The sequence below is a fragment of the Lycorma delicatula genome, chromosome 3 (genome assembly GCF_047948215.1).
Source record: "Lycorma delicatula isolate Av1 chromosome 3, ASM4794821v1, whole genome shotgun sequence".
Taxonomy (NCBI): Eukaryota; Metazoa; Arthropoda; class Insecta; order Hemiptera; family Fulgoridae; genus Lycorma; species Lycorma delicatula.
The window spans coordinates 170,063,840-170,091,505 of record NC_134457.1 but is presented as its reverse complement, the minus strand read 5'-3'; the positions used below and the strand labels follow the sequence as shown (position 1 = coordinate 170,091,505).

General features: G+C 30.4%; 1 long non-coding RNA gene across 1 annotated transcript in view; it reads right to left on the bottom strand.

Annotated features, from left to right (window-relative positions):
- LOC142322196 (uncharacterized) overlaps positions 1-27,666 on the bottom strand; it is a 36,428-nt gene that overhangs the window by 8,222 nt on the left and 540 nt on the right. Inside the window, exons 2-3 of the long non-coding RNA XR_012755798.1 lie at positions 23,114-23,275; positions 21,055-21,202 (exon numbers count right to left, since the gene is read on the bottom strand). This is a non-coding gene — a long non-coding RNA (uncharacterized LOC142322196). The remainder of the gene's footprint in view (positions 1-21,054; positions 21,203-23,113; positions 23,276-27,666) is intronic.

Below are 27,666 nucleotides of genomic sequence, written 5' to 3'. Positions count from 1 at the left end.
GTGGGTAAACAAAAGACCGTAGTCCCGGCTGGGTCTCTCCATCACGGGTGGAACTTGGTTTTAGTCTGGAAGGGTTTGAGGTAAAGCACTTGCTGAGGTTATGTAATGTATTCGACGCAGGGGAAGGAAAAAAATGTTAGAAGCTTGGTTCGTTATGATGCTTCAAGTTGGAACGCCGGCCTCCGTGACGCGAGTGGTACGGTCTCAGCCTTTCATCCGGAGGTCCCGGATTCGAATACAGGTCAAGCATGGCATTTTCACATGTTGCAAAATTTTCATTCATTTCTCCTCTGAAGTAATACCTAACTGTGGTCCCGGAGATAGAAAAAACAAATTGGAGTGTTGATGTTTTTTGTCTGCGGTATCTATTTCTAGCAATGTTAAACCAAATTAAGAAAATATTAAAAAGAAATTAATTTAATAAAACGTCGGCTATATTGCCCAAGAGTTTTTTTTTTTTTTTAATACAGATATCAATATAACGAATTTTTATTCTGTTTATAGTACAGTAATAAAATCTGTTAAAAAAATCCCTTTCAATTATCAGTTATCAACATTATAGTACTGTTTAAAGTTCGTTATTTTATGTATTATGAATGTAAAATACAATACAATTGTTCATTCAGCGCGTCTTTCCTAGTTTTATTGTTAACATCATTTTTCCGTCATTGCAATTTTAAATGCTTATAACTCGATAAGGAAAGCATTAACAGAAAAACGGGTTTTACGATCGCTTTTCTTGTAAAATTTTAAATGTAAATCATGTGTCATACGTTCACCTTTCGGCATGCCGGAAGGCGGAAGTAGATTTCATCGCTGCAAAGTAGGAAATAAAAAAAATTTCCACCTTAAAGTTAAGAAAAACTTCAATTTACTGAATACGACAATGGTTGCATGTGAAAAAAAGTTTCACATGTTTAGCATCTTTTTACAATTACAGTAACATTTTTATCATCCCTTGCCGTAAGGATTGGTTAAAAAAAAATTGCTTTAGACAATTTTTAGAGGACTAATGACCACTTTAAATCGATTCCATGCTGTGCCTATAACGGGAGGTATGATATTTTTTGTCTTCCAAACCACATTTTTTACACCCCCTGGGCCAATGATTGGTGATATCGAAAAACTTTACTAATATAAATTTTAGCCCCTTATCTACAGAATAGTAGGAACTTTAAACGAATTCAATGTTTTACTTAATAAGAAAGTTATAGCGCTATTTTATTTTTTCGAAAAAGCCCCCCATTTCCACCCCCATGGTCTGATTTTGGCCATTAATGAACTCGACCGAGATTTTAGGACTGGTTATTTTTAAGTAACAATTTGAAAGTGATTGGCGCAAAATTACAGCAGTTATCATGTCCACAAGAAAGTGAAATATATATATTTATATATAAACCTTTGAACTGACGGTAGTTTTGGGGTCTGGGGGATGTGAAACGCGAAGATATGTCGAAATTTTCCGGAAGTCGAATCATGGTACCTATTACAGTATTAGCTTTCTTCTGAAATCTGCCTAAAATATTTCAGCAGGTAAAAGATTTTGAAAAAATTTTCTTTTATAAAATTTACAAATTATTTAAGTATCGTCAGGTTACAAATTAATCAAATATTAATTTCGTTTTTTTTTCTTTAATTAGTTTATAATTTTAAACAAAATTTGTTTTGTTTTGATGAAATAAAATTTCTTGATAATTCATCCCCACCCACAAAAAAAAAATTGGTAACTTTTTATTCCTTGTATATTTTTCAGTAGAATGGTTATTAGTTCCTTCCATTTAACAAAGTATATAGGAAAAATTAAAAAAAATTCTTGGAGATCATTTTGGGGTTTGGGGAGAAAAAGATTAGAAAAATATCGACTTTTTAATAATTTTTTTCTTTATATATAATTATTTTTCCATTATGTAAGAATAAATAATCAATGCCAGCATTGTTATAACAAAGTATAACAACTTTGTTGTCTGCTTTTTGATTTATTCTCGAATGAAAAATATTTATTCAAAATATATATGATTTCTCTCCTCATAAATAAATAAAATTCAAATAAACTCTGCCCACCGGACTGGCCTAGATGTTAACTAGTTGTCGTAAATCAGTTGTTTTTTGAAGTCGAAGACCCTGACGTACGAATCCTATAAACGTTTATTACTTTTATACGGATTTTAATACTAAAAATTGGATACCGGTGTACTTTGGTAGTTTTTTTAACCCTGCCTCCCGAAATCAGACGCCCAATTAAGGATGAACACGGTTCCGGGAGATGCCTTTGCCTCTTTCCGCCAGATGAGGGAAACGCCAAGCCCAGCTATGCCGTTCCCGGCCACCATCATCCAACAACCAGGACTTAGACCTTTGTGCTTTGCCTCTAACAGGGACACCACCCTCAAAGGGACCGCCCCGCCGGGACTCAGTCTTTTAGCTCAGGAGACGAGAGTACCCGCCCTTCATCACCACCGTCTACCCGTGTAAGAACGGGCGGACGGCAGCTTTGTACGTAGCTGTCCCTAACCCTTTCTCGCTTCACGATATTTCATTTGCAGTATTCCCGATATAAAACCCGTCACAGTGTCGTAGCCCATCGAACTTCGTAACATCGTTCCAACGATGGTCCCCACCTCGAGATGCCCAGTTACGGCAGTACAGTCGCGGCGTTAAACTAAATTTCTTTGTTGAACAAAACCTGCATTACCACAAAGAATTTTTGACATAGTTTTGGTTTGCCTAATAATTTTTAAAACAAGTACGTAATTTGTTAAGTTTTCATGCAAATAGTTTTATGTATTTTCTACATTATAAATGTAAATACATGTGGTTTTTATAAAAAAGAAGTTCTTGGTTCAAAATAAATATATTCGCTACAAATAACTTTTTTTTTAGAAAAAAATCTCCTGAGTAATTACAAACTTTAATACTAAAAAAAAAAAAAAAATTAAATTTTATTTAAAGCACTTTATAACAGAATATAACTTTTTTGAAACATTTTTGTTTAATTTTATAAAAAATTGTGTTTTCATTTAAAAATATTATTCGCTAAAAACGTACATTTCTATAGAAACAATTTTTATAAAAATAAATTTCACTGTAATTAATATTTTATGGAAAAATATATTCTGCTAAAATTTTCATGTAAATAATCCTATATAATTATTCTATAAAATAAACGGAAAAATATCTTTCCTAACAAACCAAATTTCTTCGTTCAACGAAACCTGCATAAAACGGTTCAGAAACCGTTTTTTATAATGAAGGTTTTTGAAAAGTATTTGTTAAACGAAAAGGTTTAAGTTTTTCATGCAAATATTTTTATGTTTGTTTTTTAAAACAAACATAAAAAACTGTTTTTTTAAAATAATAACAGTTTTTTATAAACAAAGAGGTTTTCGGTTACCAAGAAATATATTTCTAAAAAAAAACATTTTTTTTCTTTAAACTTTTGTAAAATTATTTTATGTAAAATCAAATTCTTCATTCAAGAAAAATATCCATTTCCAAAGGGAACCTTTTTAAAAAGAATTCATTTATTATTAAATGTTTAGGATGAAAATATTCTTTTAAATATACTTTTAATAAGAAAATATTTTTCTTTATTTCATCCGCTTACAAAAATCTTTATAGTTATATTATCTTAAATACAATTTTTTTTTGCCGGACCCTTCAGAAATTAGTCTCTTGAAGGCATATCATAGTCGGATCAACCAGATTAATTAGAAACAGAAACCGCAAGTTTTCCGTACGCAGTTGAAACCTTACATTGCAGCCCATATGAAGTTGAACGCAGGAAGTTTTTTGCAGGAAGATATGAAGTTTTTTACAACGCAGGATGTAATCGTCGGTATCATGAATATTGCTTATCTATGAAGAATTCTTCGGAAGGACGATTATACATGTGGGTCGGCCAACGGGTTACCGATGAGAAACATCTCAGCGTAGCTGTCGCTGCATTCTCATCGGATATGCACGTAACTTCAGCAGCCTCTTTTGACTCTCAGTCGAAAAGTGCTGTCCTAATTTGTTGACTACATCCATAAACCGATTTTTAATTATCCTTTGCGGTATGATTTCAGGTATGATTTCGGAAGCACACGCACGAGTCCCATCGTGTTAGGCATATATTCTAATGTCAGTTCTAATCTCGCTGGCTTTCCCTCGCAGCGTTCCAGGAACCTTTTGAGTCAACACATTTCAAAGCGTAGGGGGTTGTATTTGGTTTTAGACTTGTAACATATCCTTTCCATTAGGGCTCTAAGGCCCACATCAAGTTTGTCAGTAAACGTTTTTGGCTTTTCTGACCGTATTCTATTGACAGGTCTGTCATCGAGGGGTTGCTCGGCGCTTTCTCTGCGTTCCAGATGATTACCCGATGTTCATCAGAACTAGAGTTGGTGGACAACGCCTTCTTTTGCGCCTTTCCCGGCGCGTCTGGTGGTTGGTAGAGGCTAGCAAAGCAATTGCCTTCTGTGATTTACACTTTTCCCAAGATGTCAAGGGGTGCCATCTTGTAATATGTATTAATACTACCTTTAAAGACAGTTGAGACAAAGGATTCTTAATTCGAGTTGAAGTTACATTCCAGAAAATACCTGTGGATATTTTATTAATGTCCTAAAATCCAAAGTCCGTAATACTGTGCAAATTATGCCGACAGAATAACTAAAAGAGAAGTGGATGAAAATTTGCCAAGAAAAGAATGATGAAGGTGTTGAAAATTTACCTCTGTTAAAACAATTATTAATGTCTATGAATCTCTGAACAGTTCACAAACTGCTTATGTTTATTGAACTAAAAAGGTAATTCAGTCAGATTACAATGGAGTTTGTCGATGGGAGTTTTGCAGGGTTGTAGTATGAGAATCTCTCTTTTAAATAGACAGCCCTCTAACTTCGGTCATTAACGAGTGAATTCCATTTAATATTTTTAAGCAGTTCCAATAGCTTATTTGTAAACCTGCATTCACAGCTGAGGTAGCAGCTAAGTGGTGAGCGTTAAAGTAATGAGAGGTAAAATACTAAAATAATTATAATTTATAATTATGTTTACAAAATAATTTAAGTTTACATAAACTTGTTTATGTTTTTTTTTAAATCTAGACAAAAAATTTAGTTTCAGGAATGGTCGATTGTACAAGACTACGTTTACATTCATGCACATCATCCTCATCTAACATCCATTAATAATAATTGTTATATTCATTTTTAATGTTCTTGGTGCTTAAAATAGGTTGCTGGTAAAATCTAAACGACAAGCAGTTACAGAGATAGTGGGCAATTGCACTGAATAGATATTAAAATAATATGCTATTTGTAGAAAGGTATAGTAAAATTTCATTAAAAGTTTCAAAATTCAAATTTTTAGAATTCGTGGATATAGAAGCATCTCATTTTCTCATATTTTCAGAGCTACTGCAAAGCTCCTTTATCTATAGTGTTTCAAAACTTTCTAAATTTATTTTTAAAACACAACAGGAACTTTTTAACAATTTTGGATTTACCAGAATCTTCACGAATATGATATTTCCTGATCTTGTAAATTTAACTTTATTATTCCCTAATCTGTGTAATCTTGTCATTTCAGATATAGAAAGGAAATCTACAAAGTTAATACAAAATTTACGTCTAACTATGATATTCGAGAAACTGGCAACATTCGAGATGCGAGTCGATTACACGGATTTTTAGATAAATCATAAATTATTTATATTACAGAAAGTTATTAATTAGCATAATCAACATTTAAATCGATTAATTTTTATTTCCCTTCATCGTACCTTGTATTTTTAATTATTCTATGCGTTTAAGTGGCATCTAATGAGTGATGAATGGTGACAAGACAATAACAAAGATAGCATGAATGAATTCCTTTATTTTGATTAAAAAATAACTACGGTAGATTGTTTTTCAAATTGTATGAATCACATTTAATTGACCACCATCAAGAACAACGGAAAAAAATGTACGGTCACTAGTTACGTAATGTATATCTTATACTTTAGTTTATACTTGTTTTTTTTATTATTACTTTATTAACGATTATCAAATTGTATTACTTTTTTAATATGTAAATTAATGTTACCTGAAATTCCAATTTTCTTGCAAAAACAATTAACAATTACAAATTTGTATAGGGATCTTTATTAACAAATATAAAATATTTTTCCTAAAATATACATTTTTTTTATGTAATATTTTTCCATTAAAAACCTAATCCTGAAAGTAATTTCAACTGAAATTCCAATTTGTTTTACTTAAAAAAAGTAAATGGAATTGAAAATACAATTAAAAACTTATAGGAAGTTGATCGCAATAAACATAATTAACAAAAAAATTTCTACAACCTTTTTACATTTAAATAAATCTGCAAAGAGACAATTAAACGGCAATAAAAATACAATACAATCAGACTTTAATGCGTAGGAATTTTCCATCGCTAAGCTATGAGCGTCATTTTTTACAGTTAAAATTACACCTATCATTTGTGTGAATAATTGTTCATAATCCTTCCATCTTTTCTTTAATAAAGTCATCTTAGGTTTCCTCTAGCGTACCGATTAAGTCTTCTAGATCTTTGTTTCAACTCTTTGTAATTATCAACCGTATAAGGAACATCCGGTAAAAATCATTTCCATACTTCGATTTAGTAACCGACATTCTGCGTCATTTCATGCCTCTATTTGACAACACTTCGGGTATCGTTCTCCTTCAACTAAAGTAGTATTCAATCCGAGTCGTCTGTGTTTTCTACAGTTTATTGGCAAAGGAGTATGTTAGAAGCATTATATCGTTTCAATATTCTCACGTCGATTTCTAATTTATTATTGAGTATTCGTTTACGTTCTTCGACCCTCCGTTCTCGTCTTCGCCTCTCTTCTCCGGCCCTTCGTTCTTGTTCCTTGACAAGATTTCTTTCATCTGACTTCTTATGATATTCTCTAGTAACAAGTGATAAAATTAAAAATTTTGAAAACCCACGAAGCCGTTTTGAAGAAACATATCTACTGTAGCGTCCCCTTATAACCGTAAAACTAATCCAAGAACTTGTTCTAAAGAGATACCTATATAATGCGATGAAGTGATACCTGTGTATTGCAAAACCCCCATCAAAATCGAGCCAACTGTTTTAGAAAAGCACATCTACTGCAGCGCCCCCTGGTGGCGTATAATCGTAAAATACGTCTAAAAACCTGCTCTGAATTGATATGTTTATTAAATAATGCAAAAACCGCATAGAAATCGGTCCAGTAGTTTTTGAGGAAAATTGTAACAGTCATACACACACAACCTCTTACCACAAACGCATATACCGTCTCCATTCCATCGTGGGTAAAAATGTCTGCGCTAAAACTATTAAATTTGCATTTTCAAAAGGTACTGCTTGTATTTACTGGGATCAATATCCTCTTCTCTACCTGAACAACCCTTTTTCGAAATGTGTACGTAACCTTCATAAAAGCTACCAGACTAAAAAATTAAAAATACATACTGGGGAATCAGTCGGTACTTTATTTCCCTACTTTTAAGTTGAAAGTTTATTTCGCCAATTTTATGTTAATTAAGTTAATTTCCTAATGTTAAGTTCCTATCCAAACTCCCAAAACAATAAAATTGTTAAGGTTTCGGCGAGAGTCTGCCGTCAATTGAAAACATCAAAAATCAAAATGCAACAACTTATTTATTTATTTATAGTTCTTCAAAAAGCTATTGTACGACTCAAAAAAGTACAGATATGTATGAAAGGCGAGATAATTGTTATATATTTTTTCTACTTCATTTTCTCAAAGCAACAATATACGCAGTATATTTTATTCCTAAATATTGAATATTAAATATTTTATTCCTCTACTAATATTGTAACTAAATGGTAGAACCTTTTTAACACAAAACAATTATGAAATCGTCGAGAAATAATTGGACATAAACAATTTTTTATGTACTTCTGTGAATACTTAATAACGCAAATCATATAATAAAAAAATTAGTCAAATTTTCTCAAATATGTTGATTGAAAATGCAAAAAATCTTGCCGACCCGATTTCATACTTTAAACAACTTCATAAATCTTAATAATTGATGATCCATAAGCGAGTGTTCTACTTCTTTACTTGATTTGGAAAGACGATAATTCCCAATGCAAATCATATGAATTCTCTAATTCTAAATCCTAATTAGTCATTTATAAGAAGTTCTATGGTATAAAATAATTTTATGCAATTCTGGAGTATCATGCAAAATAATGTGCATAATTTATATCGAATTTTTCTTGAAAATATACTTAATTTTTTATCTTTGAATTTTTGGCAATGTTTAAAGTTAATGAAAAATAAATTTTATGTATTATTTTTAATTCATGATAGTATCAAATGATTCAACGACTGAAAATAATTAATTAATTAGCTGAAAGTTTAGTTAGCTAATTAACGGTTCGTAATTTTCTTCGCATCAAAAATTAATTCTATTCTAGAAAAAAATGTTGTATAATTTCAAAATAGCAAAACAAAACGTAAATTTCGTTCACAAAATTGAAATATGTTTTAATAAATTTTTTTAACACTAAGTTAATTTTTTCCAAGATAATTAATGAAAAAATTTCGTTTCCCAGATTTCAACGGAAATATCCATTTTGATCATCCCTGAATCCATTTTATCGAGTTTCGGCGTGACGTCATATGTACGCACGTATGTATCTCGCATAACCCAAAAACGATTAGCCTTAGGATATTGAAATTTTGGATTTAGGACTGTTGTTACATCTAGTTGTGCACCTCCCCTTTTGATAGGAATCGACTAAAACAAAGTATATCGAGAAGTAGTAAATTCTCGTTTTGTAAAAATACAGTTCTTTCCTACATTAATTTGTCTCTTTAATTATTGAATACCTCTCGTAATTTCACCACTTATATAGAAAACATTTCGCTTGTAGGTCGGCAGATTGTTGTAGCCGCGAGGCTTATCGCACCAGGAACCGAATCTACCGGGCGATCGAGTACGAGACCCAGCCAGACCGAGTTCTTTTTATACTTTACTTATACATTTAATTCTACCGCTCACCTTTGACGTAACAACACAGCAGTAGTTTAGAGCATTTTTGGGGGCGGGGATTCGATTTGCCAACATTTTTTTTGCCAGATATTATTTTTTAATCGTTAACAAACGCCAAAGAAAAATATGACCTTAATCAGGCGGAATCTCGAGATACTGAGAGTGACCGTGCTCTACAGTCTCACCCCCTTGGCCTTTTAAGTTAAAAATTTAACGGCATCAATATACCATACATAGAAGTAATCTGACTAAGTTTAGCCAAAATCGGCCCAGTAGTTTTGAAGATATAAGGTGATTAAGGGTGGGACACCAAACGCACACCTGTACATAGAGACATTAACATCTGGAAAATTTTCAACTGGTTTTTTGGGTTCCTTAAGCAAAACATCAAGATAGGTGAAAACAAAATATGCCAAAATCGGATCCATTACAATACTTTTCCTTTCAAAGCTATTGCATTATCAAGACGGGAAAGTAAAAATTAATATTATTAAGGTCTATTCAGATACAACAGTGAAATAAAAAATGTCATTATTTTGTTTTGCAATCGACATGTTCAATTTGCTTCACAACAGTAGGGTATATTGATGCTTAATGCACAGAACGTTTCATACAGTGAAAATTTAAAAATTGGTTGCCAGCAATATTTTTTGGTTTTCACTGGCGCAATATTGTGTAATAAAATTATTATTATTTCAAATTGTTGGATACTTTCCAAAATAAAATAAGTTATTTTTTAAGCATTTTATTATTACCGTCTACATTTCCTAACTTATTTTATTTATTTACTATAATCAAAATACTACTAATAAATATAAATTATGTTACTTGATTGAACGAGTTCAGGTACAACCTATAATTTATGATTCAGGAAATGAAAAATACATGGTTGTAAGTCATAAAGGGAAAATTTGGAATGAAACAGAAAATGAAATGAAAACCAACAGTAAGTACATTTCTTTTAGTAACTAATTTATGTCGATAAAGGTTTATAAAGCCGTAAAAGGTATTTTATTTATAACCGCTTATAAATAATTGATTTAGTTATAAATAACTGATTTTAAAAACACGGTGTTACCACGGTACACTTCAACATTTGAAATAAAACACTGTTTGAAGAAAAACACCGCAATAAGAATATATATCTTAATTCTCATTTTTTTCAGAGTTGAAATTTCTCACTAAACTTATCTGAAAACTAAAAACTTTAAGGATATTTTTGTCTGTTTTCAATTTCCCTAAATGTTATCAAATGCTTTAAATTAAAAAAAAAATTTGGTACATCACCGCTAGCTTTATTTTTTTAGACTTGAATAAAAAAAATCATTTTCTAAGCTAACTTAAATATACTCTAATTTATACATGTGTTTTTTTTTTTTTTTAATAAATGCACCTGTAGTAATTTACAATCAAAAACACACCCTCTACATGGTTTGAGGCACTGTATATAAAAACTTTCTCAAGTTACAGCCAGTCATACTGGCTGTAACTTGAGAAAGTTTAAAGTAATATCCCATCCTGTTCGCTTTTGTTCCTCCTTCCTTTACATTGGATTCAATGTTTATCACATCAATAATTAATTACTGCACATAAAGAAATGGCTTTTCATCCTCTAAACATTCATATATAAATTGTTTTATATTTTTAAATTACTGAAATTTCATTATGGTTTTTTAAGTAAAAACTTATACATGCATTCAACCAGTGTAACAGCACACACACACACACACACACACACACACACACACACACACACACACACACACAAATATATATATATATATATATATCATACTCAGTAAGAGTAGGCTCACTCAAAAAGTCAAGACCAAATTTTACAAAAAAAAAAATAACATGAAAATACATGTTCTAAAAAGGAAAAAAATTCAAATTCAAGAAAGTCCTCACAAATCTATTTCAGTTCGAAGTATTACATAGATTCATACTGCAAAATTAATTTATCATTACATTAAAAAAAATCAATTAAAGTACTTATAATATTACAATTTAAGTCTATTATTTTTAACCCATTAACTACTCATTAATTTTTAATTCTATCCTGAACTAATTGCACTATTAGCAGAGAAAACAAATTTAGTGCACTATATTTTCTTTTTGATTTGTTATTATATACATCTATTTCCCCCAATTATTGAATAATCTTTCCGTTACCTAAATTAAAACTGTAGTTTATTTTATATTAGTCTTCATCCTTTAACTACCAAATTATTATTATAAGTAACTCTTCTTTCCTTGTGTTTCAACACAATATTTTCTTAAAATCTTACAGATTCTCTGCATCGATTAATGTAAAATGATTATTTCTAATCTCTGAGGTGAAGAACACCACAATTTTTTATATTTTATTACCACCTATACTTGGGCATTCTCAACCCAAGGATCTGAATGGAAATTATTTACGCATGAGGTATCACTAAAAAAAGAAGAAAAATTCTTTGAAAATTATCAACAGTTTTCTATCGCTTTCAGTCGTGAAGTACACAAAACTTAAAAGTTTAGCTTGACTTTATTGCCCGAACTGCATTGATTATAAATTAGTTGATGCCATCAAAAATACTGAAAACTACTTTTGACTAGCTTCTTTGTAGATACCCACGCATTATAATAGTTCCTACACTACAGTAGCTATCTGCTTCTTAAATGCATGAAACTTTGATGTGTAGGAATGTCAGTTTATTAACATGACCAATACTTACCTGTAACATAATGTAGTTATTGGTTTGTTGATCATAAAACTGCTTTTAATGATCAGGATTTTTTCAAAAACACTTACTTTTGTTTTCTAGTATACCTTCCACCTTTCATTTTCCAAAACATTGTCCTAACTGGTTATTTGAATAAATGAAATGATGGTTTTTAAACGGTAGTCGTTAAATGTAAACTTTCCTGACTTTAGAATACATATACTATTCTTATTGAAATATCAGGGCATTTACTAATTTTTTCCCTCAAATATGAATGACCCTCAAATATTAATCTCTGCTTCACTGAAACACTACAACTTCTTATGATTTCTTGGTTTGTATTTTGCTTCTGCAGCATTATTCTTGTTTAAATAATTTATAGTGCCATCAATTTCCTATCTTAGCGTATAATTTCCTCTGAGATAAAAATAAGAAGAAATTCTTACTTCAACAATTTCAGAAATCCTCATTTATGTTGTGTTGCTACGCCTTACATCCTCATTTCTTTGCATGAATTTCATATCCATACCTCTCTAATGTTTTTTTTTTCAATTTATCTTAGCAGTACATTTACCTTTTAGCAATTTTTTTAGCTTTCAAAATTAATTCATAACTGGTCTGGAACACTAAGATTATTTATGGTATGACTGTCTCCTTAAGACATATGCATTTTGATACTTCCTTATGTTATTGGGTTGATAGACAGCGGGCAGAAGTATGGAGAATCTACATGAAGGGTTGGCTATATAACTTGCTATCGCTAATGAACTTTTTAGATACAAGTATTACCTGTGTATCGTGGGTGTTCATTCGTTCTTCACCTCCCTTTAATCTTTTGATGTTAAAATATGTGCAGTGATTTCTGATCCGTTAAGCTATTTCTCCAGTATATTTTGCATGCTCCATAGGAATACAAACTGCTTCAATGGTAGCATTAAATGCTACTAAAATGATAGAATAGATATCGATATTACACCGACATAAAATCCATTGAATTATTATAACTTATTTGCTAATGCTTTGGATGTAGACATTATGAGTTGAAACCAAAATTTATTTCTGGCAACTGCCATGTAAAATTTATAACAAAGCAAAGTGTTCCCCTATTAATTTTGTTTATGATATAACATAAACTATTTTTGATATAATCCTTTATTTATTACCTAAATAATAAATGCGCAAAATGAGAACGGTTATGAGACAAATGACAACAGCTAAACAGGATAGATTCTCTAAAACTTCTGTTCCAGTGATCATTCAAAAAAATTATAAAATCGTACCATACAAGCATTTCATTTTTCATAAGGCCAAAATGAGTACAACATGATATGCCTGAGTATGAAAAATCTGAATCTGGTGAGCTATATTTGGATATAGGATCTAGAGTTTTAAACCTAGATTAAACTAAATTAACCTACAATAAATTAACCTACTAATTTAACCTACAATAAACTAAATTAAAAATTATATTTAAGTCTAACAATATTCAGTTTAAATAATTTTTTTTTATTCGTAATTATATTGTTAATTTTTACCCTTTTTGATATTTACAGATGCTTTAAATTTACAAGAATGAGTAGGTATGAGCTCTTTTCATAGTTGTATTCTTTACTTAGATTATATTACTTTGTTATTAAACTGCTTATATATTTAAATATGTGAGGATATGAGCAGTTACTGCAGATTCACCGTCTCATCTTCCACCTTCAAAACTGTCTAGTCAAATCAATTTAGCCTCTATTAGATAAGAGGTATTAAATCTTTATTTAAATACTTAATTTATTGTTAATTCTTTATTATATTTTCATTTTTAGATTTGTCTTATTGTAGTTAGTTCAACCACGCTGTGTGTTTTTATAATGTAGTTTTGAATGTTATACATTTTTTTTTGTTTTTAAATAGGATCTGAATTTTAGATAAAGTTCATTCATATCTTTAAATTTTAGTAAAACAACCTAAGGATTCAATTTTTTTTTATAAAACTTTATAAAATGAGAAAAATTTGTATATTTTAATTATAGGTTACAATCAAAGCTGAACTATTTATTTTAGATTCTAATTTACACTATACATTATTGAAAGATGTATAAATGGTTAAGATTTGTGAATGTGTAAAATTTTTTATTTTGTAAAATATTAAATACGATTATTGTTGGAAGTACAAAAACAACCCAATAAAACGAAAAATTTGCAAAAAAATAATAGTTGACAAAATATGCCAAAGTATTATGATGGTGCTACTTGTGATTCTATAAAATATTATTTCTACACTTAAATGAAACAAACTTTTTATTAATTAAGAAAGATAATTTTTTAAATATTAACGACTGGTTTTTAAATAGTTTTAGGAAATTATTTTTCACTTTATTTGATGCAACTTTTATATACATGGATGAACATACATGGACAGAACATCTATTTTTTTACTTACTTCCAAGGCAGATAGAATTTCTTTAAGTTGATTATTTCCATAACCATTTTAAATTTTGGAAATTGCACAAGAGATCTATTTACTTTCATATTTTGCTTATTCATAAATTACATGGTGTGCATCATCTACTTGTCCACAATCTGGATACACACCTGAATCCACCAGGCCAAATTGTTGGAGTTTGTCTCAGAAGGTGCCATGACCAAAAATAAACTGCATCACATACTTGTAAGGGTGAACCCAAGGGATGACCCGCAAACCAACATCTGGGAAGAGATCATGTGTATAACGCCCACCCTCTGCCTCATACCATCTGGCCTCCCATAAAGCATTGTCATGCCGTTTTATCTCACAAATTTTTTCTGAAGTTAATCTTCTGAAGTCACCTAACTTCTTAGCGATATAACAGTGCTGCTTATCTGATGCAATTAAATATATCAGTTTCACACCTGCAATCACCAAGATTACTTCCTGTGAAATAGTATTGTAACCTCCCGTTACCATTAATAATATAAGGCACTGAGATCTTAATAATATATCCCGATAGCTTTTAAATTTCAGCCTATCTGCCCAAACAGGCACCGCATATAGCATAATTGCCTTGCACATGCTCTTATACAGGATACTTGTAGTCTTAAAATTAAGACCCCAATCAGGATTGACCACTCGTCAAATACCAAGAAGAGATGACAAGCCTTTTCCACATTGTAATTAAGGTGGTTCTTGAACTGCAATTTCTCATCAAGAAACACCCAACTTGAAAATATTTAATACAAAGGCCTGACATTGAAACACAAACCTGACTCCTCACTGCCAAAAAACCATTAAGAAGCATCATCGTGGTCTTTTCTGGGCTGAATATCATCTTATGTTGATGACCCCACAATCAACTATCCTGCATGCCTGGGTGGCTTTGAGCTCAACCTCCCTCACTAAGCTTCTTTCAACCAGCCATCATCATAGCATAAGCCATGATGAGACACCCGCCAGGCAATCTCAGCCGCAGAAGGGAATCAAACTAACATCCACAACAATGGACCCAACACACTACCCTGAAGACAACCTTTGGACAGCGTCTTGCCTACCTCATACCTGCCCTCATGGAACAGCACACCCCGATGTCTGAAGTAACTTTGCATTACTCGCAGTTCACTATCAGTGCATTGTCTTTTTTGTAATTGATAAATGAAAGAAGGCCACCACAGGTTATTAAATGCATTGGAGATGTCCAGGAAAATTCCCAGGACATATTCCTCCTTGCTAGCTCTTACCACACTCATCACATGGAGTATGGCATCCTCTGTACCCTTTCCAGGATGAAACCTGTACTGATTTTGGTTTGGTCTAGTACAGCTATGTCCAACTCAAAATCATTACCAGGCCAATTTTTTTTTTTTTTGTCTTCAGTCATTTGACTGGTTTGATGCAGCTCTCCAAGATTCCCTATCTAGTGCTAGTCGTTTCATTTCAGTATACCCTCTACATCCTACATCCCTAACAATTTGTTTTACATATTCCAAACGTGGCCTGCCTACACAATTTTTCCCTTCTACCTGTCCTTCCAATATTAAAGATACTACTCCAGGATACCTTAGTATGTGGCCTATAAGTCTGTCTCTTCTTTTAACTATATTTTTCCAAATGCTTCTTTCTTCATCTATTTGCCGCAATACCTCTTCATTTGTCACTTTATCCACGCATCGGATTTTTAACATTCTCATATAGCACTACATTTCAAAAGCTTCTAATCTTTTCTTCTCAGATACTCCGATTGTTCAAGTTTCACTTCCATATAAAGCGACACTCCAAACATACACATTCAAAAATCTTTTGCTGACATTTAAATTAATTTTTGATGTAAACAAATTATATTTCTTACTGAAGGCTCGTTTAGCTTGTGCTATTCGGCATTTTATATCGCTCCTGCTTCGTCCATCTTTAGTAATTCTACTTCCCAAATAACAAAATTCTTCTACCTCCATAATCTTTTCTCCTCCTATTTTCACATTCAGTGGTCCATCTTTGTTATTTCTACTACATTTCATTACTTTTGTTTTGTTCTTGTTTATTTTCATGCGATAGTTCTTGCGTAGGACTTCATCTATGCCGTTCATTGTTTCTTCTAAATCCTTTTTACTCTCGGCTAGAATTACTATATCATCAGCAAATCATAGCATCTTTATCTTTTCACCTTGTACTGTTACTCCGAATCTAAATTGTTCTTTAACATCATTAATTGCTAGTTCCATGTAAAGATTAAAAAGTAACGGAGATAGGGAACATCCTTGTCGGACTCCCTTTCTTATTACGGCTTCTTTCTTATGTTCTTCAAATGTTACTGTTGCTGTTTGGTTCCTGTACATGTTAGCAATTGTTCTTCTATCTCTGTATTTGAACCCTAATTTTTTTAAAATGCTGAACATTTTATTCCAGTCTACGTTATCGAATGCCTTTTCTAGGTCTATAAACACAAAGTATGTTGGTTTGTTTTTCTTTAATCTTCCTTCTACTATTAATCTGAGGCCTAAAATTGCTTCCCTTGTCCCTATACTTTTCCTGAAACCAAATTGGTCTTCTCCTAACACTTCCTCCACTCTCCTCTCAATTCTTCTATATAGAATTCTAGTTAAGATTTTTGATGCATGACTAGTTAAACTAATTGTTCTGTATTCTTCACATTTATCTGCCCCTGCTTTCTTTGGTATTATTACTATAACACTTTTTTTGAAGCCTGTTTGCACTTCCAGTTAAACTTCCTGTTTGGCATTTCTTAATTGCCGATAGTACCTTTTACTTTCTTCAACACTAGCATTTTTATATTTTCTACGTTCATCCATCAGTTGCAATATATCGTCTGAAACCCAAGGTTTTCTACCAGTTCTCTTTATTCCGCCTAAGTTTGCTTCTGCTGATTTAAGAATTTCCTTTTTAACATTCTCTCATTCTTCTTCTACATTTTCTACGTTATCTTTTTTACTCAGACCTCTTGCGATGTCCTCCTCAAAAATCTTCTTTACCTCCTCTTCCTGAAGCTTCTCTAAATTCCACCGATTCATCTGACACCTTTTCTTCAGGTTTTTAAACTCTAATCTACATTTCATTATCACCAAATTATGGTCGCTATCAATGTCTGCTCCAGGGTAAGTTTTGCAGTCAACGAGTTGATTTCTAAATTTTTGCTTAACCATGATATAATCTATCTGATACCTTGCAGTATCGCCTGGCTTTTTCCAAGTGTATATTCTTCTATTATGATTTTTAAATTGGGTGTTGGCAATTACTAAATTATACTTCATGCAAAACTCTATAAGTCGGTCCCCTCTTTCATTCCTTTTGCCCAGCCCGTATTCACCCACTATATTTTCTTCCTTGCCTTTTCCAATGCTTGCATTCCAATCTCCACTATTATTAAATTTTTATCTCCTTTTACGTGTTTAATTGCTTCATCAATCTCTTCGTATACACATTCTACCTCATCATCATCATGGGCACTTGTAGGCATATAGACGTTAACAATCGTTGTCGGTTTAGGTTTTGATTTTATCCTTATTACAATGACTCTATCGCTATGCGTCTTGAAATACTCCACTCTCCTCCCTATCTTCTTGTTCATCACGAAACCTACTCCTGCCTGCCCATTATTTGACGCTGAGTTAATTTAATTAATTACTCTAAAGTCACCCGACCAAAAGACCAGGCCAATAAAATACTAGAATGTGAAGTGAGCCATAATACATTAAAAAAGGGTCGACTACCTGTTATAAGTAAATTGTTTAACTTACTTATAATTTTATTATACAGTTTTCAGTGTAAATCAATATTTTTCAAATAATCAAATATTTTTTATTACTTTTTTTTTTATCAAATTCCCCAAATCTAATAAGTTATTTATATTTTATTTCTAACATAACTTTTTTCTAAATTTAAAATATATATATTTTATTTTTAATCATATTATTTTAAAAATAAAAATCTTTTACAGTGTGTATCTTTAGTGTCATAAGATAAAAAACTTAAGACCATATGTTGTAAATATTTGTAAACATTTACCAATGCTGTAAATAGTTTAATATAAAAAAATAGCTATGAAAACTGCATTACGCTGTTAAGCAGTCATAGCCAATATACATAGATGTTAAGTTATTTGTATAAAATATATTATAATCTTTGTTAGATTTTTAATTCATAAAAAAAGTATCTATGTAAAATCTATAAAAGCAATACAAAAGAAACAACTGGGCTGCATGCAGCCCACAGGCCGCGCGGGTTGGAAATAGCTGGTCTAGTAGTAAAACCTTCATCACCAATCAGATGATTTTTGAAAGTCAGAAGATTCTGAGATTTAAATCCTAGTAAAGATAAGTTATCATTATATGGGATTGAATACTAGACAGTGGATACCAGTGTACTTTGGGGTTCAGGAATGTTGGCCGACCTCATGAGGTGTATGGCAACACTTCGTTTGCATGTCATACATAACATTCTCATCTCATTGGCCCATGATTTATTCACCTCAAGGTGATTTATTGTTCACAAGTTGAACAGATTGCAACATACATATTAAGAAGAGAAAAGAGGATGTAAACATTTCACAGACATTCAGTTTGTTACTGACAAACAAACACTTACATAAAAGAGGAAATTGTCAAAAATTATTCTAAAACAAGAATAAAATGAAGTATTCACTTCCCAATATTTTTTCTTTTTTTTAAAGATAACTACCACATAAGCTCAAAGCTTATGTATTTTTTATTTTTTTTAAGCTTATTATTTCATGTATATGAAATGGAAATTATGTCGAGTATGTTAAATATCATACCTGAACAGCATTCAAACACAAGACCTCAAGATGAAAGGCCAAGAGGCTAACACTCCGCCACCGAGATTGGCAGAGTGAAACAAATATTTTTATTAAGATATTTGTTGAGAAAATAACTTTTTTTGAGAATTATTGTGAATAATAATTCTTGAAGTAGAATTATAAGCAAAAGTGGAAAGTTAAATGTTCAATTGTCAGAGAATATGAATTTATTTGTATGAATCTCTACAATGAACATTACCCATTATGTTCAGATAATTACTATCTTTACAATAGTCTATACTATTACTAGTAAGCAATATTTTACATGAGAAAATTCAATTTTTTTTTAATTGCTTTTTCTTTGTTATAATAAAATCAACCTCATCAGAACATATGAACATAATAATGACCCTTTTATCGATCCATTTTGGAGTTAATGTGTTCTGTTATATCTAATAATACAGTCTCTCTTCTACAGTATTTAAAAATTTGTTTTCATTCCAAAATCATTATCTTTGTTCATAAATCATGTACGATCCAAAAACAATTTTTTTAAATCATTAAGTGGCAGCGCATCACCTTTACCAGTGGTGAAAATTTTTTCATCACCGAATGAAAATTTGTTAATCATTAAAATTAATGTTTTTGTTTAAAATACTACAAACTACAATATCATAGTAAACTATTACAAAAAACTTTTGCCACTGGGTCAGTTCTTTATTTGAAATGATTTGGATGTCCAGTCTGATAATGCTGGGAAATCCTATTTACAATCTCCTCTTAAATCAACCAGGAAAAGGTCTTCAGAGCTAAATATTTCCTGTTCAAAACTTATAGAAGTAATGGAAAAAACACCTTGGTTTTAAACCCTTTAAACCTACTCATATTAATGAGCTTTCTGAATAGGATATGTGTTTAAGAAAAACCGGTTTGCAAAGGTCTTCTAGGGCATTTTCTTAATGTTCAATTACAGAAACCAGTTTTCTTTTCTGATGAATGTGCCATTAACCTGAATAATAAATTTTAAATGTAGTTTTAGTTTAAAGAACATCCTCAATTTTATAGGAAATCGCAAACAATATTCCATATACAATAATGTGGAAAGTGATGTCTGAAAATAATCTGATAGGAAAATAATCTGAAATGTTAATAACATTTCATAATATACTTGAAAATTATTTACTCTTGATATTCTATGAATCAATATGGAATCAACTGGCAGTTTACAGAAAGATGAAAAAAAATTCAGTGACTACATAGACATCCAAACTTAATAATTTATCACAGATAAGGTAAATATCAAACAAAAACATCTTCCATGCGTGGAAAATATAATGGAGGGAAGAGTCTCAAAGGAGATGTTAAAAAACAGGTCAACAGGAAAAAGGAATATTGGTAGACAAACAATTCACATTTATTTCTTTATATGGAAAAAGAGTTTATGGTTGCTTTTTTACATAGACTTAAATATCATGAATGTGGTTAATAAACAGAAAATAAAAGAAAGTAACTGAAATAATATCTGTTGGCTTATTAAAAAAATATAAAGCAAAATTAATGTGATGTAAAAACTCTCATACTGTACAACTGTTTAGGAACATATGATATGCAAAATTGTTCCAGACATCAAATTTTTTTGGATTTCAAAATTATTTCAGTTGTCAAACAAAATTATTTATGCGTATATTTGAAAAATATTATATTCATAAATTTAAATAAAAGTATGAAATGGCTAATCAACAGATAATTTTTGAAGATAATGATTTAATTAAATAAATAGTTGGTTGTAGCAGTTGGCAACAGGGTTTGTAAACATAGTTACATGGCATTTTAAATTTATTATCATTCAATTTGCAGTGAGTTGTGATGTTCAAGTTTTGTGGTTGTTAAGGTTTATATTTCCTAAATTTTTATTTATTTATTTATTTTATGTAATTGTACAATATTGTACCAACTGATGATGCGGGATCTCCCCAAAGTCAAATTTTGGTGTTAGTGTTTTAGGTTTTGTTACTGTGTTTGGTGGTTATTTTGTTATCTGAAATTATATTCATATATATTTATTAAATAAAAGTAACTCACTTTTGAGATAGAACATTTATATTTAAATCCAGCAGTTGCAAGAATTTCTGTTATGATTCCTTCACAAATCTCTTGATTGCATCACAAGCTTTCAGTTACAGAGAAAATACTGTTTGATCCTTTAGGTTTATATTTTAATCGCATGGATCTAAAGTTAAAAAAAAAATTACAATTTAAGTAGTAAAAAGAAAAACTTTGCACATGTAATTCAATATATTTAAATAAAAACACGTTTTCCAAGTGATGGCTTGATAGCCATCCATTCCTAGCTTCTAAATGTATAGAATTTCTACTTTGTTTAAAGTTTCTACCCTGTCCATACATTTATTTTCAAGATTTTTTAAAATAAATTCTTGAAAATTAAACATGGTTCAAAAATAATACCTTGGTATTATGTTTCAGAAATTGGTGTAAAGGTTAGTTAATTTTATTATAAACATAAAAAATAAAAAATTCAGTCATACTTTTTAGAACATTATTACTCCTGTTAATAGTTCAGTAAAACATATTTGATTTAAAAAAAAAAAAAAATTAATGTAGGGAAAATATGTCTATATCTCTTTCATTCATATGTTACAGCTAAGAATTTTGAATTCAAACAGATCATTATAATTTCATTTTTCAAAGTTAACTATAACTTCTGCAAAAAATCTGTGAGTTTTTAATCAATACCAGATCAAAGCTTTCCTAATCATTTTTTTTTGCAAAAAATGATTAGCTTCCATATGAATAACAAAAATGTGCAGTTAAATTTTTTTATGAATTCCTTCTCTAAAAGAGGTTTTACATTAAACTTATAAATTTTCTAACAATCCCATCAGTTGATTATGAAATACAATGATTTCAAATTGATAATAGAATTACAAAAAAAATTTTAATTTACAATTAATAATTAAAAAATTTTAATTATTAACTTCTACCCACATGTGTTCATCTTCATGACTGAAGCCATCTGGAATAAACTATGATTCATCATTAAATAATAACAATGAACTGTATAACTGCTGATTTCTATTCAACTGATTTCCAAACTCTCTTTGGATTTCCAAACTATTTTTGCTTGGAAATCAATAATACAATCACATTAGATTGTTCATTGCTTATAATCTTTTTCTGGTTGAAGATTTAGTATCAACTAATAGCAATGAAAAACAATGAACTTTGTTATTACAAAGTGTCCTCCATGTCATAAAACTAAGAATTAAATATGTAAAACTAAGAATCGCTGAAACAGACATGTAGCGTCACCCAGCCTACTACAAATAGGATCAATTACGTCTATGAAAACAGACCATTTTCTGGGTAGAATTATTGTAGAGTATGAATACTAAGAAGTTAATCTCTGTTCCAAATAATACACAGAATGTTCCATTACACATGGAATTGGAATCCTGTGCTCTGGATAACTTCATTTTACACTCAATAGCAGCAGCATTAGAGTTACCATAACCAAACTGTGTAACTCTTTTCCATGTTAATTTTACATTTTTAAAATGTAAAATTATAATTTGTTTAAATAACTTGCAATTAAACAGATAAAAAATTAGTAAATCTTCTGCTCGTGGAACCAAATTACCGTTATGGTAAATTACCGTTCTATGACAGACGGCTGTAACTAAAGATGCTATTCTTTGTGTCCTTGCTGGGTGAACCTCATATTGCTCCAGTAACCTTTTGTATGATATTAAAACAAAAACAATCTTCTGTCATTGTGATTCCAAGATACTGAATTTTTTTTTTCACAAATTAAAACTGCAAGATTTTCTTCATGGTAACACCAATTTTGAGTTAGCTAAATGGCAAATTTTCCAGATATTACCTCTTTATAAGATAATATCTATTACTTTTTAAATCAAAAGGCGGTACTAACATTATTTACAGGGTAAAATTATTAATATTACCTAAATTAAAAATATCACTCAATTATATTATCTAATTTATTTAAGTATAGTTAAAATATAATTCTATAATTTATATATTACACAATTAAAAAATATTGCGCAAACATTGCACATAGTAAAAAGAAGTAAAATTTTTACTTTCTAATAGTAAAACATACCCACAAATTGTTATCTACTTCTGTATTAATAGTTGCATTACCAGTATAGGCAAAATGAGTTTCATTAAATTTATGTAGTTTTGTATCCAACCAACTTAAATTTCTTCCTAATTTTTCACATGTTCTTAAAGAATTAATTGTTGGTTTAATACTAAACGGCTCCTGAAATACAATATTTGTAAATAATTATTTTTGTTCTGGTTTTGTAATACGTGATTTACAAAAACCAAATTGATGATTTGGTTGTAATTTCTGTAATATTAATAAAGTAGATGTTAGCTGTATATTTATTAAATAACTTAAAGATAGACAATTTATATGATTTTCTCAGCTGCATTTTCAGATGATAGAATAATGAAAATTATCTATACTTTCTGATGAAGTAGAATTTTGCAATATCTGAAACTGCATTAAAATGTATGTTAAGAAAATTACATATTTTCTTGAACCAAGGACAGGTGTTTTGTCTTGAAGATAAACTTATCAATCATCGCAGACACTAAATCAGAGAGACAGTAAAGATGAAGAAAGCAATGAATCAATTCAATCAATGTTTTTATGATGCTTTGCATTTATACAGCATGGCTGCTTTAAATAACATTTTAATCATTAAACACAGAAAGATGCTTTCTACCTCGAAACAGTTGACCATTCAAAAATGTTAAATGGAAAGAATAAAAATGTGAATCATTTTAAAGAACATATGATGAAATTTTTGGGTTACAATAATAAAAAAAAAAAGTTTTTTACAGCTAATTTAAATAAATGTGATACATAGTACCTCTTAAATAACTATTCAACAGTGAACTTTTTTTAAAAATAAGCAAATGCTTCTACCTAAAAAAAACAATCTACAAGTGTTTTTTTGTACAAGATCAATACTGGGGGTGTACTCGGGCACTTTTCAAACTAGCTATGACCATTTTGATTAGGGTTGTCCCAAAGTTTTCTTAAACCAAAATCTTCATTTTTCAATGCCCTTTAAAATGATAAATCACAATCGTATTCTTTCCATTAAAAATGTTGGGTTTAATATGGGATGTGGAGGGGGTTATAATAGTATCATAACCAAAAGTAAATTATTTCAAGGTAAAGTAGCATTTACTGGTTGAAAAGTTATTTAACAATTACCATTCTACATGAATATATGAAGAGAATACACAGGAAAATCTTGAGTAAATACATCCGCTTTATGAGAATCTAGTTTTTTTCCCTACCTCTCGGAACCAGACCCCCAATTAAGCATGAACACAGTTCCGGGAGGTGCCTTTGCCTGTAGTTGCCAGACGAGTAAAATGCCGGGCCCGGCTATGCTGTTCCCGCCCTCCATCACCCAGCAGTCAGTCCTTTGTGCTTCGCCTCTAATGGGGACACCCCTGGAGGGACATTTACATTGAAATTTGAAAACTGAACTTTTTCACAATTAAATACTTCCTTTACTTTGTACTGAAATTTTTCTGAGTGTTTAAAATTTGAGGTCCAAGTTCCATGAAGGATTTTTTATTGATTATGATGATTACCAAAATAAGATTTAAACATTAAAATTCACAATTTCAAAAAATAACTTTTATGATTTTAGTGCTTCCTTATTCTGTAAGGGAAAATTTATTTATAAAGAAACAATCCTGAACAAAGAAAAATTAATTTAAAAGAAAATTGTGTAAAAGGATTGAAAAAAATAAAGTATAACTTTTATGAAAATACATACTGCTTCTCATTATGGATCTAGAATATAATGTAGATGCCAAAACTACTTTAATTTTAATAGCCCTTTAAGTGATGAGAAAAATACATTTCTTTTTTTAATAATAAAAATTAAAAGAGTTAAGGCCAGAACAAAAAGTTATCTATATTAATACTTAGAATTATTATTATATACATATATATATTAGTGTAGAGCCAACGTGTAATATATAATAGTGTAGTGCCAAAGTGATGCAGTGAAAAAAAGTATATTCCCTTCACTATGATTACCATTAATTCTTTATGGTTCTCCTAAGCTTTGTCAATGTTTTACAACACACAATAGCGATTATCATCATATTCAATTTCATAGATGTTGCCAATAAAATGCCCCTTCTGCTCTGAAAATATAGTAGCTAACATATTTTTATTCAAATTAATTTGTTTGAATTTTTTTGGGTTGCTTGCTAAGTGTGTATGCATCCACTGTTTGGAGTGTTCTTTTTTCTTGATATCGATAAACCAAATCCATTTTTGTTCCCAGTAACAATATTGTAAGAAATTCATTTCCTTTATTCTGGTATTGCTGAAGAATAGTCAGTGCTGCTCCAATTTTTTTTCTCTTTGTGAACATAAGTCTTCGGTATTCATTGTGCACAGTACTCACAAAAACCTAATCTGTCATTAACAATCCTGTAAATAGTAAATCTTGAAATTTGAGGAAAATTTTCACTCAGTAGAGTAAATATGAAGGGGTATTTATCAGGAACTGCATGTTTAATTTGTTCAAAAAACTCATCAATCACAATGGGATGTCACAGTCTTCTTCCTCTTCGTGCACATTACTTCATTCTTCTCTGAATTTTCTGCATCATTCACAAAGAGAACCATTACACATTACATTATTAATATAAACTACGGACAGCCAATGGGGTATCTTACAGATACAGATATATTCCTTTTGCTTAAAAAAAAAAATAAATAAAGTAATGATGCCATGTAGCTTACAACTGGTGGAAGCCAGTATCACCATATTTCAAAAGTATTACTCAAACAGTACAGAACAAAATGGCGACTGACTCTGTCTGTGATGTTATTTAAGCTCAATTGATGTCTACTGCACATGTTGCTGTGGAAACCAATTTGTTTGTAATGCCCAACTGGAGGTTAATTTAAAAACAGTTTATGTAGTAAAAAGTATCTACTTAATATGTTTGAAGTAAAATCAAAATTAATTTAAAAATTCATCATTCAAGAAAATAATCTAATAAAAAATAGACTTCAGCTTTAATAACTTCATCATCATCTTGTGTTTACCAGGGGGGCAGATCCCTTATGTTACTGCTGTCTCTATTCATTTCTGTCCAAAGCATTCTCCTTCATCCCCTTGTACTTTCCAATCTTCACCACATCTTTTAACTTGATCTTTCTTCTTCCTTGATTCTTTTCTCCTTCTACTGATCCATCTGACATAGTTGTCAAGATATAACTTAATAACTTCATCAGCCAGTATATACCAGTATAAATAGCACTGTTTATTTGCTACAAATATTGACAATATTTGTATGTATATACATACTGGACTACACTCTGCTGATAAAATTGTATAAGCCACCTTACAATAATACTCATATGTAAAGAAATTAACCTACGATTTGGGTAGAATTTTGAAACATAAGACGACTGTGTATCTGCACCCCTTTAATTGTTTGTAAAAAAATTAATTATATCAACCACTAATATCAGAAGTCATCATGCAAAATTCCATAAAAATCATTTATAATTCAGTCTTATGATTCAATGCAAAATAATAGTGATAAAAAAAAAAATGAAAGAAAGTTATACTTATTATCCCCCATTCCTCAATGTTATTGTTAAAATACATAACAGAAAGTGACACAGTAATTAATGGAATTAATAAAAGGATGTGATTTTATTCCAGAAATGACAAAAAAAGAAGGTTTTTTTTTGCTCTCTATCTCCCTGCCCGCTTACTTAACCAATTGTGAAAAATTTAATGGCACCAAAGTCATACAGGACAATATATTATGTATAAAAATCATTGTGTCTAATTTCATACAAATCAGTTCTTTCATTCTACAGATATCAAACAAAACTCAAATAAACAAACATAGATATATACATTTTTTCAGAATTTTTCAATGCTAAAATTGTGGTTTTGTAAGAGAGGGGAAGGTCATGAAATTTTGAAGATCTCCAAAAACCTTGACATCTAAAATTTGATCTGATTATGTTGTCCTGTGGGACTCCATTGAGTTCTTTATCCTCAATTTCTGCAAGGATGGTTTTGCTATTCCCACCAGAGACTGTTATACTTATAGCAGCTTTTGTCTTCTGTGTGAGCCTAACACTACCACCCTGTGAAGACAGGTGGTGCCTTGTAGAGATTTTTCCTCCACAAGGAAAAAAAAGATTCAATGACAATTTCTTTAGAATATTAATAACCAGAGCTCATTAGTGACTCCAGCTATCAAATTTTAGAGGAGAATAAAGGAAAGAAGGAAATACATGGAAGAATATATATACACATTTATTAAAGATGAATTTCTTTTATTTGTAAAAAATAAAATAAAATCACTTAAATTATAATCTTCTTTGTTAAAAATAAACAAAGAACAATAGAGAATATTAACCAACGGGATTATTAACCAATCTAATAGGAGAACACATTGTAGTAGAGTGAGGCTGTAATGGTGAGATAGCTTCTTTAGTCTTGAAAAATCCAAAAATTTTTACCAAAGGTCACATTGTTCAAAATTGATTGAATAAGTATTACTGATAATGAAAGTGAGGAATGATATTCAATTATAGTTTTACTCCAGCTTTAAAATCGTGGATAGATGACATAT